Source organism: Sapajus apella, unplaced genomic scaffold (genome assembly GCF_009761245.1).
Source record: "Sapajus apella isolate SASKATOON/1434 unplaced genomic scaffold, GSC_monkey_1.0 scaffold3, whole genome shotgun sequence".
NCBI classification, from domain to species: domain Eukaryota; kingdom Metazoa; phylum Chordata; class Mammalia; order Primates; family Cebidae; genus Sapajus; species Sapajus apella.
Genome location: NW_022436943.1, coordinates 1,649,224 through 1,667,960, shown reverse-complemented (window position 1 = coordinate 1,667,960; position 18,737 = coordinate 1,649,224). Strand labels below are relative to the sequence as shown.

The following is an 18,737-nucleotide window of genomic DNA, read 5'->3' as shown; positions in this document are numbered from 1 at the left end:
TAAGTACATTTTAATGGATTTTTGAAAAGTAGGCAGTGTGACTTTAGTATGATTTTTCATACTAAAATCTTTCATAAACAACATCATAAAAATGTGTCTTAATACATTAATGTTGATAACATGATATTAGTAGATAAATGAGTTAGATTTGTGCAGAAAAGACACTTTTTTGCCTTATGTATTTTTTGCCGTTTGCCTATTTATTTTTTGCTCATTTTTATGTCTTCTATTGGTTCACAACCTGAAATATATTTCTTCCAGTTGTATTTACTTATGAAACATTTTGAAAATATGTAGTTTGCAGTCTGTTCAGTTCTGGGAGCAGATAGCTAACAAGAAATAGACATGATTATAGTAGTGAATGTAGAATCTTCTGTGTCACCTATTACAAGATCAAGTTTGGCTTTAAAAGTGGACAAGAGTTACTTACATACAGTGAAGAAAAGGACTCAGTTTTGAGGGCAGCTGTTTACAAAGTACCACAAACTAGGTGGGTTTAAGAAACAGAAAAGCCCACGTGTGTACCTATGCAACAATCTTGCATGTTCTTCACATGTACCCCAAAACCTAAAATGCAATAAAATAAATAAATGGGAAAAGAAATAAACAGAAATTTATTTATTGAGGCATTGGGCAGCTTATAATCATGTTGGAAGACAAAGCGGTAGCTGGCGTGTCGCATCACCAGAGTTGGAGCAAAAGAGTTGTGAGGAGGCGCCACACACTTTAAAACAAACAGATCTTCTGAGAACTCACTATCATGCAGCACCAAGCCATGAGGGATCCACCCTCATGACCCAAACACCTCCTACCACACCTCATCTCGATAACTGGGAATTATATTTCAGCATGAGATTTGGGGGAACAACGAACATCCAAACCATATCACATATCATTAACACTCCTTTTCTTTTCTTTTTCTTTCCTTTTTTTTTTTTTTGACTGATTCTACTTGGAGGAAAATTATAACATTTCATGATTTAAAATGAAATTTTGATTGCAAAATTCTGTTATTCCAAAGTTTCCTGGTTCTAGTAGATCTTTTTATAGTCACCTTTCTAAGTATATTTCTCATATGATAAACATTTTAATATTATATGTAAGGTTAAATAATATGTTGATTTTACTGGATTTTTGTTTGCTCTTTACCACAGAGAGATTTATTTGAAAGATAAATATTTTGCATAAAGCAAATACTATGGAACATGTAGGTCAAATCATTGCAACAAATGAAATTATGATGAAAGTCTCATTATCATAGATTGACTTCCTAATTCTTAATTTTAAAACAGTTCTTTACTTTCACAGGAAAGCCAAGTAACAATAGTGAAATAATTTTATAAGTTCTTTGTATTCCATATTTTCTTTAATCTCTTATACATTCTTTGAAGTAGAAAATCTGAACAATATTTTATAGGTTGAAAAGCTGTTGAAGTTATTTAAAAAATAACAGAAGGAGACGTGGGGCTCTAGTTTTCAGAGAACTACTTGTGTTTATTTTTTAAGAAATAATGCAGCCTGGTGCAGTGGCTCACGCCTGTAATCTCAGGTTTATAGTGTATACCAAACGTTAATATTAGGTTTAGCCCTCAAAATTTTTTGTTTAAGGACAAGAGATAGGTTCTGTAGGTCTAAAAATAATACTCATATGTGTCACTATATATTAGTTCTTATAATAAGCAATTAAAAATGTATAATCATATACATACTCATTTTTCTTTGATGATGGTTTAAATAATTAAGAATGTGCTAAATATATTCTGAAGATGAACACAGTCTCAAGTAATAAATTATGTATGGCTGGTTCTGTGTTTAAGTGAATAAGGAGAAGAGAGCTGTTTAGTGCTCTACCAGAATCCCATTTTATTTATTTACCCCTACCTGTATGTATATGCCCTGGGAATCAGAATTTCTTATACTATAGAAGAAATTTCCAAGGCAGAGCAGCTAATTTTAGATTAGATCTTCTCTCAGCACCTCATTTCTAATCCCTGTGACACACAGTTCTTTTATTGACCCCTGTATCCTCAAATACATCTCCCATTGAGCTATATTCCCTTGGGGGCATACTTCTGTAGCACTCGACAGTATCCTCAGTATCTTTCTATCATGGCCATTGGATTCCACTGGATCAGGTATCTGATCATTATTGTAGTGTTTATGTGTATATACATTTATAGTCTCGCATTTGGTGCCATTGTGTTAGACATAGAACAGTCTCAAAACTGTATTTGAAAGTTGAATGTCTAGAAGTTGAACAATAAGCTTATATTATAAGATTTTTTTTCTGAGACAGGGTTTCACTTTCACCTCCCAGGCTGGAGTGCAGTGGTGCGATCTTGGCTTACTGCAACCTTTGCCCCCTGGGCTCAAAGGATCCTGCTAGCTTAGCATCCCATGTAGCTGGTACCACAGATGCCCACCACCACTCCTGGCTAACTTTTCATAGAGATATGGCTTCACTGTGTTGCCCATGCTTTCCTCCAACTCCTGAGCTCAAGCATTCTGCCCTCCTCGACCCTCCAAAGTGCTGATATTACAGGTGTGAATCACTGTACCTGGCCAGGTCTTAAAAATATTTCATGTTTAACTGTCTTTCCTATTGCTATGGAATTATTGGGCTAGGAAATTAAGGATATATGTGAGAACTATCTCAGGTGACCCATGACTAAGGCTCAGGAGGTGGTGCTTGGTTCTGAGAGCCTGCCAGCCAGACATCTTCACTTTTCACAAACCCATTTGATTTTCTTCCTTTACCTTCATCCTTGTTACTAACATGATTATAAGATGAAGCAGTCCCTACATGTGAAATTTTCCTGTGGAAATGAGATGCTGTGAGAAGGAGTAGGCAAAAGGCATCTTTGTTTTCTTTTGCCGTGAAAGGACAAGATAAGGGAGGCTTCTAGCATCCACTTTACTCACACTTGAGGACAAGCTTGAAGCTGTCTACCTTTTACTTCTTTTAGCTGACACACACCTCTGGCTGGATTCGTGCCCACTTCTTGCATGTCTTCTACCAGGCTTCCACTGTGTAATAGTAAGTATAGCAACAAAAGTGGAGGAAGGGGAGAGGACTTGGTTTGCTCTCTGTCCTGAAAAACAATCCTCTCTTATATTAGGAAACTCAAGGCCCTTGGCAGTTCAGGATTTCCAAGGATCCTTCTTGGTAGATTTAGACAACTTGGATTTTGGAAAAGAGAGTTAGATGTAGCTGTGGTTTAGCTGGCAGCAATATGGGAGAAACTTTTGCTCTGTTAGAGCCCGTTAACAGTACCTCTGTATATTGTTCCCACTTATTGGTCCTTGTGACTCATTTCTCAAGAGAAGAGGCTGACAGAGGGAATTAGGTGACCACCATTAGTTGCTGATACAAGAAGAACTAAGTTTGCCACTGAAAAGATAATTTTAGAGATATTCTTTTTTTTTTTTTTTTAGGGTTGTCATGAGATTTTTTTTTTTCAATTGCATTTTAGGTTTTGGGGTACATGTGAAGAATATGCAAGATTGTTGCATAGGTACACACATGACAGTGTGCTTTGCCGCCTTCCTCCCCTTCACCTATATCTGGCATTTCTCCCCATGCTCTCTCTCCCCAACTCCCCACCCCCCGGTCTCTCCCCCATTTCCCCCAACAGACCCCAGTGTATAGTGCTCCCCTCCCTGTGTCCTCGTGTTCTCATTGTTCAACACCCGCCTATGAGTGAGAATATGCAGTATTTGATTTTCTGCTCTTGTGTCAGTTTGCTGAGAATGATGGTTTCCAGGTTCATCCATGTCCCTGCAAAGGACACGAACTCATCATTTTTGATGGCTGCATAATATTCCATGGTGTATATGTACCACATTTTCCCTGTCCAGTCTATCATCGATGGGCATTTGGGTTGGTTCCAGGTCTTTGCTATTGTAAACTGTGCTGCAATGAACATTCGTGTGCACGTGTCCTTATAGTAGAACGATTTATAATCCTTTGGATATATACCCAGTAATGGGATTGCTGGGTCAAATGGAATTTCTATTTCTAGGTCCTTGAGGAATCGCCACACTGTCTTCCACAATGGTTGAAGTAGACTCCCACCAACAGTATAAAAGTGTTCCTATTTCTCCACATCCTCTCCAGCATCTGTTGTCTCCAGATTTTTTAATGATCGCCATTCTAACTGGCGTGAGATGGTATCTCAATGTAGTTTTGATTTGCATTTCTCCAATGACCAGCGATGATGAGCATTTTTTCATCTGTTTGTTGGCCTCACGTATGTCTTCTTTTGTAAAGTGTCTGTTCATATCCTTAGCCCACTTTTGAATGGGCTTGTTTGTTTTTTTCTCGTAGATCTGTTTTAGTTCTTTGTAAATTCTGGATATCAGCCCTTTGACAGATGAGTAGATTGCAAAAATTTTTTCCCATTCTGTTGGTTGCTGATTCACTCTAATGACTGTTTCTTTTGCCGTGCAGAAGCTGTGGAGTTTGATTAGGTCCCATTTGTCTATTTTGGCTTTGTTGTCAATGCTTTTGGTGTTTTGGTCATGAAGTCCTTGCCTGCGCCTATGTCCTGAATGGTTTTGCCTAGATTTTCTTCTAGGGTTTTTATGGTGTTAGGTCTTATGTTCAAGTGTTTAATCCATCTGGAGTTAATTTTAGTGTAAGGCCTCAGGAAGGGGTCCAGTTTCTGCTTTCTGCACATGGCTAGCCAGTTTTCCCAACACCATTTATTAAACAGTGAATCCTTTCCCCATTGTTTGTTTTTTTCCGGTTTCTCAAAGATCAGACTGTTGTAGATATGTTGTGTTGCCTCCGAGGCCTCTGTTCTGTTTGATTGGTCTATATCTCTGTTTTGGTACCAGTACCATGCTGTTTTGATTACTGTAGCCTTGTAGTATAGTTTGAAGTCTGGTAGTGTGATGCCTCCTGCTTTATTCTTTTTGCTTAGAATTGACTTGGCTATGCGGGCTCTCTTTTGGTTCCATATGAAGTTTAAGGTGTTTTTTTCCAGTTCTGTGAAGAAGGTCATTGGTAGCTTGATGGGGATAGCATTGAACCTGTAAATTACTTTGGGCAGCGTGGCCATTTTCACGATATTGATTCTTCCTAACCATGAACATGGAATGTTTCTCCATCTGTTTGTGTCCTCTCTTATTTCGTTGAGCAGTGGCTTGTAGTTTTCCTTGAAGAGGTCCTTTACGTTCCTTGTTAGTTGTATTCCTAGGTATTTTATTCTCTTTGTGGCAATTGTGAACTGAAGTTTGTTCTTGATTTGGCTCTCTTTAAGTCTGTTATTGGTGTATAGGAATGCATGTGATTTTTGCACATTGATTTTGTATCCTGAGACTTTGCTGAACTTGGTTATCAGTTTCAGGAGATTTTGGGCTGAGACGATAGGGTCTTCTAGATATACAATCATGTCGTCTGCAAATAGAGACAATTTGACTTCCTCCTTTCCTATTTGAATACCCTTTATTTCTTTTTCTTGCCTGATTGCTCTGGCTAGAACTTCTAATACTATATTGAATAGCAGTGGTGAGAGCGGGCATCCTTGTCTAGTGCCAGATTTCAAAGTGAATGCTTCCAGTTTTTGCCCATTCAGTATGATATTGGCTGTTGGTTTGACATATAGCTTTTATTATTTTGAGATACCTTCCGTCAATACCTTGTTTATTGACGGTTTTTAGCATAAAGGGCTATTGAATTTTGTTAAAAGCCTTCTCTGCATCAATTGAGATAATCATGTGTTGTCTTTGGTTCTGTTCATGTGGTGAATTACGTATATAGACTTGCGTATGTTGAACCAGCCTTGAATCCCTGGGATGAAGCCTACTTGATCATGGTGGATAAACTTTTTGATTTGCTGTTGCAATCGGCTTGCCAGTATTTTATTGAAGATTTTTGCATCTATGTTCATCATGGATATTGGCCTGAAGTTTTCTTTTCTTGTTGGGTCTCTGCTGGGTTTTGGTATCAGGATGATGTTTGTCTCATAAAATGATTTGGGAAGGATTCTTTCTTTTTGGATTATTTGGAATAGTTTCAGAAGGAATGGTACCAGCTCTTTGTATGCCTGGTAGAATTCGGCTGCCAACCCATCTGGACCTAGGCTTTTTTTGAGTGGTAGGCTCTTAATTGCTGCGTCAACTTCAGACCTTGTTATGGTTCTATTCAGGGTTTCAACTTCTTCCTGGTTTAGGCTTGGGAGGAGGCAAGTGTCCAGGAATTTATCCATTTCTTCCAGGTTTACTAGTTTATGTGCATAGAGTTGTTTGTAATAATCTCTGATGATGGTTTGAATTTCTGTGGAATCTGTGGTGATATCCACTTTATCGTTTTTTATGGCATCAATTTGGTTATTCTCTCTTTTCTTTTTTATTAATCTGGCTAGTGGTCTATTTTGCTGATCTTTTCGAAAAACCAGCTTCTGGATTTATTTATTTTTTGAAGGGTTTTTTGTGTCTCTATCTCCTTCGGTTCTGCTCTGATCTTAGTTATTTCTTCTCTTCTGCTAGGTTTTGAGTTTTTTTGATCTTGCTCCTCTAGCTCTTTCAATTTTGACGATAGGGTGTCAATTTTAGATCTCTCCTTTCTTCTCATGTGGGCACTCATTGCTATATATTTTCCTCTAGAGACTGCTTTAAATGTGCCCCAGAGATTCTGGTATGTTGTGTCTTCATTCTCGTTGGTTTGGAAGAACATCTTTATTTCTGCCTTCATTTCATTGTTTATCCAGTCAACATTCAAGAGCAAGTTGTTCAGTTTCCATGAAGCTGTGTGGTTCTGAGTTAGTTTCTGCATTCTGAGTTCTAACTCGATTGCACTGTGGTCTGAGAGACTGTTTGTTATGATTTCTGTTCTTTTGCATTTGCTGAGGAGTGATTTATTTCCAATTATGTGCTCAATTTTAGAGTAGGTATGATGTGGTGCTGAGAAGAATGTATATTCTGTGGATTTGGGGTGGAGAGTTCTGTAAATATCTATTAGGTTTGCTTGTTCCAGGTCTGGGTTCAGGTCCTAGATATCCTTGTTCATTTTTTGTCTGGGTGATCTGTCTAATATTGACAATGGGGTGTTAAAGTCTCCCACTATTATTGTGTGGGAGTCTGTCTCTTTGTAAGTAATTAAGAACTTGCCTGTGTATCTGGGTGCTCCTGTATTGGGTGCATATATATTTAGGATCGTTTGCTCTTCTTGTTGCATTGATCCTTTTACCATTATGTAATGTCCTTCTTTGTCTCTTTTGATCTTTGTTCCTTTAAAATCTGTTTTATCACCAATGAGAATTGCACCTCCTGCTTTTTTTGCTCTCCACATGCTTGGTAAATCTTCCTCCATCGCTTTATTTCGAGCCTTTGTGTATCCTTGCATGTGAGATGGGTTTCCTGGATACAGCACACTGATGGGTTTTGGCTTTTTATCCAATTTGTCAGTCTGTGTCTTTTGATTGGGACATTTAGTCCATTTACATTTAAGGATAATACTGTTATGTGTGAATTTGATAGTGACATTTTGATGCTAGCTGGCTGTTTTGTTCATTAGTTGATGCAGATTCTTGATTGTGTTGATGCTCTTTACCATTTGATATGTTTTTGGAGTGACTGGTACTGGTTGTTCCTTTATATGTGTAGAGCCTATTTCAGGAGCTCTTGTAAAGCAGGCCTTGTGGTGATATAATCTCTGAGTACTTGCTTGTTCGCAAAGGATTTTATTTTTCCTTCACTTATGAAGCTTAGTTTGGCTGCATAAGAGATTCTGGGTTGAAAGTTCTTTTCTTTAAGGATGTTGAATATTGGCCCCCACACTCTTCTGGCTTGTAGGGTTTCTGCTGAGAGACCTGCTGTGAGTCTGATGGGCTTCCCTTTGTGGGTAACCTGACCTTTCTCTCTGGCTTCACTTAGCATTTTCTCCTTCATTTCAACCCTGGTGAATGTGAGGATTATGTGCCTTGGGGTTGCTCTTCTTGAGGAATGTCTTTGTGGTTTTCTCTGAATTTCCTGGACTTGAATATTGGCCTGCATTGCTAGGCTGGGGAAGTTTTCCTGGATAATATCCTGAAGAGTATTTTCCAGCTTGGATTCATTGTCTTTGTCACATTCAGGTACACCTATAAAACATAGATTAGGTGTTGAACTCCTGGCCTCAAGTTATCTACCCACCTCAGCCTCCCAAAGTATTGGGATTACAGACGTGAACCACCCTGCCCGGCCACTTTTTTGCTAAACATTATTTATGCTTGGTGTAATAGATGCCGTTGGTTCAGTACTTTTGTTCTTTCAGTAGTACCAAGAATTTCTTTTGGAGAACTCATCTTTTACTCCTAGAAGCAATTGTGCAATTTTATTTTATTTTTTAATTTTTATTGTTTTTGAGATGAGTCTTACTCTGTCACCCAAGCTGGAGTACAGTGATGTGATCTTGGCTCATTGCAGTCTCTTTCTTCTGGATTCATGCGAGTCTCCTGCCTTAGCCTCCTGAGTAGCTGGGATTACAGGCACCCACCACCATGGTCGGCTAATTTTTGTAGTTTCAGTAGAGATGGGGTTTCACCATGTTGGCCAGGCTTCTCTTAAACTCCTGACCTCAAGTGATCTGCTCCACTTTTTTTCCCAAGGTGCTGAGATTACAGGCATGAGCGACTGTGCCCATCCGAATCCTGTAATTTTGATGAAATTGACTGACTAAATTTCAGGCAGTGGCTCTGACTGGCTTTTGCGAATCAGAACATTTGATTCACCTCTCTTCTTCTATTTTGATTGATTGAGAAACCTTATTGAGGTTAGTGAGGTTGAAAAACCTAATTGAAACCCATGAACACAAAGTAGAAATCATCTTGCCTCTGAAGCCATCAGAGAAATAGGCTCTTTTTCTTGGGAAGTGTGGTATGAGCCTATGAGATGTGCACCTGTTGCAACCATTATGTTATCATTACATTATATTACATTACAACCACAGAGAAGGGAATTTTGAAGAAGACATATGGAGGAAGGCAGAGTTGAGAAATCTCAGAGAAATGGAGTCAGAGATATGATAAAATTGTGAATCTCAGGTCTACCTCTGAATTCTACATTACCACATGATTTAAATTCATCTAAGGTGGTCTTTCTCTTTCTACCTTCTCTTCTCCTTTTTTCTTGCTGCTGCTACTTTTATTTGCGTCATAAAAAATCTTATGTGATAGTTTGTCAGGATAAAACCCAAACTTCTGAGCATGAAATCAAAAGCTCCTTATGATATGATTCTTTTCTGCCAATGTATGTCTCCATTTTGAGAACTACTGCTTTCCCCTTTGCCTTTGCATTTCTTATATTTTTGATGTTCGTAACTAATATCAACCCCATAAAGTTTCTAGTCTAAGTCACGCTTTCATGTTGCTGTTTTCATATACCCCCAAAATCTTGTTCTTTCTTTAGGATTAGTCTTAATAAGTATCCTCTGCAAGTACTTCTCTCCTTCATTTAAGCAGATTTGATTATTTTCTCCTTTGTGGAATCATCATAATTAATATGTCAGTTTAGTTTGACAGTTATTTTGTACCTCCTAAGTGGTAGAGTTGGGTCCTGTTTTCAAAGCTCTTTAATTCTAGCTGGGTAATATGACATGTGTTCTTTGTACACATCACTCTTCATTGTAGTTACTTTTGTACTGAGATTTTCTGATAAAATTTAATGTGCTGTAATAGATCATATTGTTTATACACATCTTAAGAAGTTTCTATTGGTTATTGCTACCTAATCCTAATAATTAAACATTTATTGCAACTATTCATTGAAAATAAATACAATAAATCACTGATTTAAGTCAAATATAATATTTTTCCAGATTTTCATGTCAAAAAGCATAGATAGTCCTCTGACAAAAATTGGGTTAATATTATTTGTAACTTGGAAAACAGTTTTTCAGTAAAATGGCTAATAATTTTTTCCCTATCTGACTTGACCTGCTTTCTAGATCTTTTTGTTTAAAAAGTAGTAATTCTTTTAAAGTAAATATTTCTCTAAGAGCCTGCTTTAATAGTTTGTACACACCTTTCTCTTCTCTGTAGCTAGAACCCCTGTATTTTCAGCTATGGTGGAGGGTTCAGGACTAATCCTATGTATAAACCTGGGATGATATAAGTTATACACGTTTATTCAATATTCATGTAATTCAAGAGCATGTACTCAACTTTGCAGTGTGTTGGTTTGACTGTGTGCATAGCTTTTATGGATTGAAAGCTCCTACTTGAGCTAGCGAAGCTTTCATCTTGAACTGCCTTTTTTTTCTTTTTTTTTTTTTTTTTTGGTTCTTGCTGGACCACATTCCCGGTTTGTTATCCTAGCACATCAGCACATCAGAGGCTAAGGTCATGAATTTCCCTTTCTAGACTCCCAGAAGTTCTGGAGGCTTTTCCTTAATTCCAGCTCTCTGGATGTGGTACTCCCTCATAAGCATTACCAGATTAATTTGGAGGCATCTACTTGCTGACTACCCCTTTCATTTTTTAAAAAGTTATTATTCATTATATTATATTTTCCTGCTGGGACATCTACTATATTGTCTCTTATTGGAACGGGTGTAACACTGGACCACTTGTCTCAATTTTTGCCTTCCATCTAATTCTTAAGATCAGGGTTTGCAAATTTGGCTTACTATTTGCTTTTATAAATAAAATTTTATTGGAACACAATCGTGCTTGCTCCTTTAATTATTGTCTGTGACTACATTTATCCTACAATGGTAGGGTTGAGTAGCTGCCACAGAGAAAACATTTATCTGGCCCTGTATCAGAAAAAATTTGTCAGCTGCATAAAGTATAGCTTGCATCCTTGTACTTTTCATTTGGTGCCTATTTCAAACATTGTACTATTTATTTGTAGAGACCTTAATAAAAATTGACATTTATCAGATTTTTCATGTAATTTTAAAATTTACTTAGTCAAATATTGGCAGAAAACATCTTAGACTTTAAACTTCTTTGCTAATTTTCCTTCATTTTTTAACCATCATTTTGTTAAAGTGTCTCATCTACAATATATAGGATTAACTGATTATATTAATTGATACTTTTTACCAATGTTAATTATGTACCTATAGTACCAAATACCAGGTATTGTCCAATTTATTTTCTCAATACTTTTAAACATATTTATTTATCTCCATATTTACTTCTGTCACCCTAAGGCAATTCCATCATTTCAATCCAATCAGTTGTGTGCTACGTACCAGAGTAAACTTTGAAAAACTCTGATGTAACAATTAATATGAGCCCTTCACTGAGTTCCTATTAATTGTAGGATAAAATGTTAAATATGGACATATTCCCTATTAGCCTCTGAGCTTCTCAAAAGAACTGTGCTTTTTTTATGTTGGAGTTTTTCTCAAGCTACTCCATATTTCTGCAATGCCCATGTTTCTCTATTTAATCTGTTTATATCAGCTTATCCTTTGGAGCCAAGCTTAAATGTCATTTCCTCAGAGGAGACTTCTTTAAGTAGAAAATAGGTTCCTCAAAGACAGGTTGCATGTGTGATTTTTTCACTGCTGTATCCTCAGCAACTAATGTTTACTTTGCAGAATGTCTAAAGATGATAAGTGTTGTATGTCTGCTCTTTTGGTAAATGTTCAAAATGTAAACAGTTTACAAATTCTACTAATTCTTAAGGATTACCTCTTATTTTGCCTGCCTGACACCATGTGTTGTATAGGTATATAAACTAAGAGATAGATTATAGGAATTAATTGTTAGTAAAAAAAAAAAAAAAGCTGGGATTTAATTTATGTGTGAAAAATTGTTAAAATAGAATTATTGTATGCATTTTTATCTGTGTCTAAAGTCCTAAAGACCATCCCCACTTTAGAGAGCATCTAGAAGGACTTACAGGATTCAAGATATAGTTGTACTCATTACTAAGGTTTATTATAGCAATGTAGTAAGGATACATACTTGGGTCATAAGAGGAAAGACATAGGTTGAGCTTGGAGAAACTCATGCAAGTGATTTCTTTTGCCCTCTCCCTCATGTGAAGGCACAGGTGCACCTGAGTATTGAGTATACTCCTTTTTCCAGTAGCAAAAAATACACTAATGTGTGTAGTGTTTGAAGTCCATTCAGTGCCAGGGTTTTTGTTAGGCGCTGGTCATATAAACCAACCTCTGCCTTGCAAGTACCAAAATTCTGGACTCCTACAAGGAAAGCAGATGTTCAGTATAAGCTGTACTTTTTGTATAGAAGACTGGGCATAGCAAACCACTCTTATCGTAGAGGATGAGGGGAAGGCAACTTCCCAGACTTCACCAGTCAAGGGTCAGCTTTCCAAGCAGGCTTTCCAAAGGATAGCAGTCTTAGGCTTGCTATGTTATCTTTTTTGTATTGTTGTTAAACTAATGTTTTATAATGTTCTTTGCTTTTTGTTCTAGTTTTGACGGTAGTTTTAGCTAGATACATTCCTACACTGAATAAAATTGAAGTTCTTTTAGTAACTAAGAAAGTGGAATGAGTAATAGGTAGGCAGCTACTAATCCTATGATGCCAAGATACTTTTCAAGTCTCCCTTGGGAAAAATTTGAATGGCTAATGGGGCACATCATGTACTACACTTGCTCTCGTTCACTGTGCTTATGCCACATTGATCTCTTTTCTGTTCTTTAAATACACCACACTTTATTCTGCTGCATGGTATTTACTGTGTTACTCACTTTTCCTGTCATGTCCTTTCCATTTTTACTTGGCATATAACCACTTATTTTTTATTTTTTTATTTAAACTTCATCTGCCATACCTCACTGCCCTCTCCTGCCATGTCTCTTAGGTTGGCTACTCCCAGTATTAACTTTCATTTGTACTGTAATTGTTTACTGTTTTTCCTTTTCTAGAGGAACATATTCTCATCCTAGCACATGAATGAATGAATGAATGAATGAATGAATGAATGTAAAATTTGGGTGAGACGGAAAGGTGAATGCTAGAGGAAAAGGAGGGAAAGAGAGATTAAAATTTGTGTGACATTTTTGAGAAGGTCACAGAATTACCCTATCTAGTATTGTAGCCACCAGTCACATGTAGCTATTGGGTACTTACATTTGGATAATCTGAATTGAGAAATAAGTGTAAAATACTTACTGGGTTAAAATACTTTTTATTAAAAAAAGAATGTAAGATATCTTAATTTCATTACATTTTAAAGTCATTAAATTATATTTGCATATATTGAAGAAGTAAAAGTGTTAATATTGATTTCACCTACTTTTACTTTTTAATGTGGTTAGTACAAGATTTTAAATGACATTTTCTAATAGACAGTACTTGCTCAGAAAGTGAGGCAATGATGTTTTACCTTAAGTATATGATCCTAAGAATTTAAACTTTAAGCTATTACCAAGAAAAAGTAACTATCTGACACATGGCATATTAGCTTTTCTTTCATATTGTACTGGTACTAGTTTGGGGCACAATTGAGACAACATTTTCTGTTTACACTTTTTTCATTGTTTAAGTAAATGACCAAAGCAACTATAAGAGATCAATTGACAGGTTTGTTAAAATGTAGCAGTCTATGTTTATCCACTCTAATAACATTTATAGTAGTAACAGTAATTGCCAACACATAAGTGATGTTTGTGTGCCTGGCACTATTCTAAGGACTTCATATATATTAACCCATGTAATCCTTAGAATAGTCCTGTTGTTAGATGTCATTATCATTCCCTTTTAAAAAATGAGGAAACTGGGGTACAGAGGCAGTAAGTAACATGGTCAAAGACACGGCATGTTTGAGTCTTAATTCCGATACCTGATAATTCTGGTACCTAAGAATGTGATCCAGAGTACTGAATGTGATTCAGAGATAATTTACTTTCAGAGCCCTGGCTATATGACTTACCACATGTGACTGCTCACATAGTAGGCATTCAATAGGCATTTTTTTAATTTGAATAACACTGAAAAGTTGTAGTTTCTAGTTTATACTTTCCAGCTATATTATATGTGGGTATTTTTGTGTATTTCATTTTTGGTAACATAGTTTTGAATGTTAGAATACAAGAGAGTCATGCATATATGAACCTCACTAAACCTCATTATAAAAGACACATGAGTTGATTCCTTTTCTTGGCAAGTCCTAACAGGATAAAAATAGATCTGTCACTAGAACAAAAAAAAAAAAATTGTGGAAAAAGAAAGCTACTTGTTTTGCTAGTGGCTAGGCTTGCTTTGGACCCCATCTGGTTGTGCCAGTTTGTTTACTTATTGTCTGTGGTGACTTTTGCACAATGGCAGACTTGAGTAATTGCAATAGAGATTTCAAAAAGTTTTTAGGCTTTTGCATAAAACATTTGCCAATTTCTGATTCATGAGCATATCAATCCAATAAAAGATTCTAGGTGCTGGACCATAATGAAATTGGAATCTCCTAGGTTTTCTTTGGGCTGTTCCTTTGAAGGTATACCAGTTAGACAGCCTTGAGATTGTTCTTAGGGGACAGTTGGACTTTCATTATATCCAAGTATGGTCAGAGTGGAATCATGAGGGTTCACAGTATGTGTATCCCAGGAGTTGCCAAACTGAAGGTTTCAGTAGCCTGGCCTTGGATTGCTTACAAGATAAGAATGTGTTTTTTACATTGTTAAAGGACTGAAAAAAGAGGAGGAGGAAGAAGAAATGTGAGAGACCATATGAAACCTACGAAGTCTAAAATATTTACTATCTGGCTCTTTACAGAAGAAGTTTGCTGATGCTTGGTCTGCAGAATCTGTACTGTTTTTTTCTGATCACTACCCTGGTTGTAGCCAAAAGGAGATGATCCCTTTGTGGTAACAGCTACGTTTATTGACCATTCTACTTAGGACTGTAGACTAAGAGAGAGTAAGGGAGGTGGAGTTTTGTGTATAGGTTGATTTATCAGGATGCAGTTTCGGTGTTTGATAATATTTGATGCCTCTGGATTAGACAGGGAATATGGAATATCCATTAAATATTGTTAACTGTTGAGCTGTTGTCTGCTCTTTATGATAAAAGGGCATTGTCAAAGTGCCCTTGTCATCTGGCATATGGTCTTGAAAACTGAAAATATGTAATAGTTTAATTTTGATGGTCACAGTGGTGCAGAGGGAGTCAGCTGATAAGAATGAATGGGAGGTGGGTGGGAATGTAGTAAGTTTGCCAAGAGCAGTCTGGACAGGGATGGAGGGGTAATGCCTCATGCGATGTGTCTTTTCTTATGATACAAACTGGTTGAGTTTTGGTAGTCACAAGTCTGCCATACAGTGGTCATCTCTGCATCAGAAACATAGTCTTTTGCTTTTTGCCAGTCTATGATGGTGGGTATGTTCCTATATGTGATAAAGTGGTGGATCTAGGAAGCAATGAGGACAATCTGGGTGGTGCAGGTTTGATCAACACCTCGATTCCAGTTGAACTCTTCCTTGAATAGGCCCCTACTGTGGTCAGTAGCATGAGTGACCTAGATTTGATTAGCTGTGATTTTTTTTCAATAGTTTGTGGTCCCTAAGTTTTAGTCTTTAAATCTGCCACTAGTTTTCCAAGTGGCAGCATAAACAGGTAGGCCACTGGCAACAACCCAAGGATCAGTCTTTTATAACAAGATTCCTCAAGGGAAATATTTGCCAGAATTATGAGAATGGCCTTGAATTTTACCCCCTGCATTATGCCCACTGGATATCTGGTGCTAAGGTAAAGCAACAGCAGTAGCACAGTGTATATCATTGGGTTTCAGTTCACTGGAATGAATGATCGGTGAATCAGACTCTGACTTTTTGGGGAATTTTCCTGTATCAAAGGCCCCATTAGGCTTGCAGCTTGGCTTCAAGTGGCAAAATGAGGGTTAAAGTTTCTCCCCAAGGGAGTGAGTCTTATTCTGTTTTGTGCTGCTGTAACAGAATTCCATAAGCAGGATAATTTATAATGAATGGAAATTAATTGGCTCACAGTTCTGGAGGCTGAGAGGTCAAATATTGAGATGCTGGCATCTGGCAAGAGCCTTCTTTACAGCCTCTTCACATGGTGGAAGGGCAAAGAGAATGAGTGAGAGAGAGAGAGAAAGTGTGTGTGTATGTGTACACTGGTTAGAGGGGCCAGTTTACTTCTGTGATAACAAGCCTACCTTCGTTATAATGGCATTAGTCCATCCATGAGGGCAGAGTCCTCATTACCTGAATATGTCTTAAAAATTCCATCTCCCAATACTGTCACAATGGCAATTAAATTTCAATATGAGTTTTGGAGGGGACAAACATTCAAACCATAGCAGAATGGCTGCCACTTTTTCATGTAAATTCAAAAAGCTTCTGGGTGACATGCCTGGTATGTCCTTGGATTTGCTGTTTTTATATTTGACCAGGGGCAGCCACCTTACTCAGATTGAGCCAGTTGTGATATCTATCTATAAGTTCAAAGTCCACAAAATTGACGTTGGGCAAATCAGAATTCTTTTCTGAGAGTTTTGAACTTGGAACCAGAGAAAAATGAGGTTAGTTTGTTTTTAGTGGCAAAAAAGTAAGAATTGGTAGTTGTCATTGTTTATGTTTCCTGCCATGATGAGAAATTAGGTCTACAGAGAGCTTAAAGTCATCTAAAGAGACAAAGAGGCAGAGTTTTGGAGTCATTTGAGACTCTGCTTCCAATAGTTTATGAGGCCCTGTCTCTCTCTTATCTTCTCTGGGTTTTCACCAATAAATCCCAGACTTTTGTTTAAGCTAGTTTAAATTGGCTTTCTATCACTGACCAAAATATGAGTCCTAACAAATACATATCACTCTCTTAGGCCAAGTATAATTACTGATGGTTTGGCATGTTAATTTAAGACATATTAATTTGTATTTCACCTAGACTTACTTCTGTTTATTTGTGTTGATGTCACAGAAGAAGAAATGAGAAATGTATGCACATTAAACTAGATGTCATTTCCAAATTGGTCAGAGTTGCTAGTATGCATATGAAGTGGTTTTCTAAGACACGGAAGAAGTATAAAAGGTTAAAATATGCTTTGGATTAAAGGTAATAAAATTAGAAATAAAGATTTGATTGACACAAGCAAGAAAAGTTATAGAGTTATGGGTTATATTGGACACCTAGGGAATATGAATCTGTACTTTGAACATGAGTTAGTACATTGGTGAGAGAGCTAACATGAGTTTGGATTGATTCTGCATCAGAAGATTGAACAGGAAGAACTGAGAATTTCTTCTTAGTTTTATTCTTTACGAACCAGAGTTTTGAGCAGTATTGTTGATTACACATTAGAAAAGATTTAAAAATACCTAACAGGTTTTCAACAAGCTATTTGAAGAGGAAGAAAAATGAGAAAAAAGGAGATAAATGTTACTTTTTTCAAAAGTTAGAGAGAGGCTTTAGTTATTCTGTTAGAAATATGTCTTTGAAGTTTATTCTGTTTCACAGGAAAAAAACATGCATCTAAATGACTGTTGCTTTTCTAAATAATTCTTTTGGCTAATACTTTGCAGTCTGTGGACACACCATGTTATCAGATTTTTAAAACTTCTTTGAAATTTTCTTTTGTGGCCAATTTTGCAGCCACATGAGGAAATCAGTACCTAAGCTATTTATTCAGGAATGGAGTCTTACTCTGTCACCCAGGCTGGAGTGCAGGGGCACAACCATCATAGCTGACTACAACCTCCAACTCCTGGGCTCAGGCCATACTTTCACCCCAGCTTCCCCAGCAGCTGTTACTACAGCTGTGCGCCACCATGCCCACATACTTCCTTTTCTTTTATATACATACTTCCTTTTCTTTTAGAGACTGAGAGGGATAGAAACAAAATGCAATTTTGATTATTTATCCAGAACTATGCCTTGTATTAGAATATAAAGATTTGTTGGGATCCAGTGTTACTTATCTTATCCATTGCTCTTGGCTCTGAATGGTATTTATTTGTTTCAAATATTCATACTTACCCCTCAAATAATCAAGATTTGATATCACTGGGACAATTAAGAAGGATGACCTGTAGCCCATAAATGTAGTTGTGAATGAAGAGCACTAAAAATGTTTTTAATCAGTGAAATACTGATGTGGTTAGCTTATGAGTAGTTAGAAGGACAGTACATTTTTGTCTGTCTAATCCAGTAGCATAGTCAGGACCTTATGGTTTAAATTCTAACTGCATGTAACTTCCTTCCCAGTTCACCCCCAATATTGTGATTTACTGCTTGTGGTATCTTGAGCATCTTACTTACATTCCTGAAATTTACAATTTCTTCCTTGTAAAACATGGATAATACATTTTTCATGTTTTGGTTGTGATAAGTTGCATTAAACACAGTGCCTAGCTTTGTAATTGGTTGCTACTGTTATTAATTATATTAACAGCAGTGATCAAACCTCTCTTGGATTCTTTTATGATTTTATGAAGGATAACAGGGTTTTCTAATTCTGTAAAAGAAAGGAGTGAGTTAAAAGTGGAAGGACTTTAGGTGTATTAAAAGAAAAATCGGTGGATTTTAAAAACTAGGACAGGATGACAATTATTCATTGTATGACATTGTATTATTTGTTTTCTAACATCAGTTTCCTTTGAATGGACTGTGTAGGTGCTTTGTTAACATATACCTCAATTTTTTCATGAGGCATATACTTGTTAATGTCTAGTACAAAAGATGGCCATTATGTATTATTAAGTGCTCAATATTGGTGTGTATATCACCTTTGATATAGGAGATGATTTGATCTCATCTCTTCTCTTCTCTTCTCTTCTCTTCTCTTCTCTTCTCTTCTCTTCTCTTCTCTTCTCTTCTCTTCTC

At 36.8% G+C, this 18,737-nt stretch overlaps 1 protein-coding gene across 1 annotated transcript in view; it reads left to right on the top strand.

Moving 5' to 3' along the window:
• Nucleotides 1–18,737, top strand: part of VPS13B (vacuolar protein sorting 13 homolog B) — an 823,218-nt gene that overhangs the window by 185,112 nt on the left and 619,369 nt on the right. The window lies entirely within an intron of this gene.